This window comes from Nannospalax galili, unplaced genomic scaffold (assembly GCF_000622305.1).
Source record: "Nannospalax galili isolate Female #2095 unplaced genomic scaffold, S.galili_v1.0 scaffold1689, whole genome shotgun sequence".
Classification (NCBI taxonomy): Eukaryota; Metazoa; Chordata; class Mammalia; order Rodentia; family Spalacidae; genus Nannospalax; species Nannospalax galili.
Window position 1 is genome coordinate 10,666 of NW_008358622.1, and position 1,072 is coordinate 11,737.

The window sequence follows — 1,072 nt, forward strand, 5'->3', positions numbered from 1 at the left end:
TCTTTGCATTCATATGTTTCTGTCTTTTTTTTTCATCTTGACATTTTGATTTGTTTTGTTCAAATATTTCAGTTCTGGGGCCCATCCATTACAAGGTTATGAGGAGAAAATTTTATCTACATATTCACTTGAAAATAATAACTTTCCAAAAGGAAAAAAATAAAGCAGCTTCATAAAACCATTATTCTGTTATATTTTTAACAATATAACTGCCCCCATTCAGAATAAATATACAAGCAATAATTAGAGGAGGACTCAAATGGATCAGGTTTGGGGTTCTTCTATAGTCTTGTGGCTTGGGACCTGGAGTCCTGGGGAAGGCAGTGGTGGTCTTCGCAGACATGGTTAGGATTTTGGAGTTGCCTGGCCCTCTGCAGTGCTGCTTTCAGGCGTCTTAATAAGCAGACTGTTTTTCAAAGGTCAAAGGCTGGCTCAGCCTCCCAGATTGACATCCAGCCCGACTCCCAGCGTTATTGCAGACTTTGTAGGGGTCAGCTCGATCAGTTCTGGCACCTATGGAATTTGGGGAGGAACTATTGTTGGTATCACCAGCAAGGGATTTTTGACGACAATGAAAAGTTCATGTTGGTTTTATCAACTTGCTGACTATTGATTGAATAACCTTGGTCCCGCTGGCTGAGGTGGCTGTAGAAGAAAGCATGGACTTACCACTGTGCTTATGGTGACTAGCACTTGAGCTGGATTGAGTAGGAGAAGCTGCCCAGGAAGATGGTTTGGATCTTTGTCAGAGTGTTTGAAATGAAGTCATTCCTTGTGATGCCCATTCCGGTAGAATAAATTTTTCTCTAAGTTCAAAGTTAGTTCTTCCTTGTGTTCATCTAAGGCCATACATCCTCCACCAATATGGACCATTACTGTGCTGCATAATACAGAACAAGTGCAACTGCTGAGAATCCACAAACTGATGGCCAGAGGAAGATATTCTGTCTGTTAATCATCAAATTAGATTTTCAATAAGGATTGTATTGAATCTACATCATTTTGATAGAATTGTCATTTGTTAATATGTGTGTGTGTTGCTATTTTAAGTCAGCTGCATGTTTATAAGAAT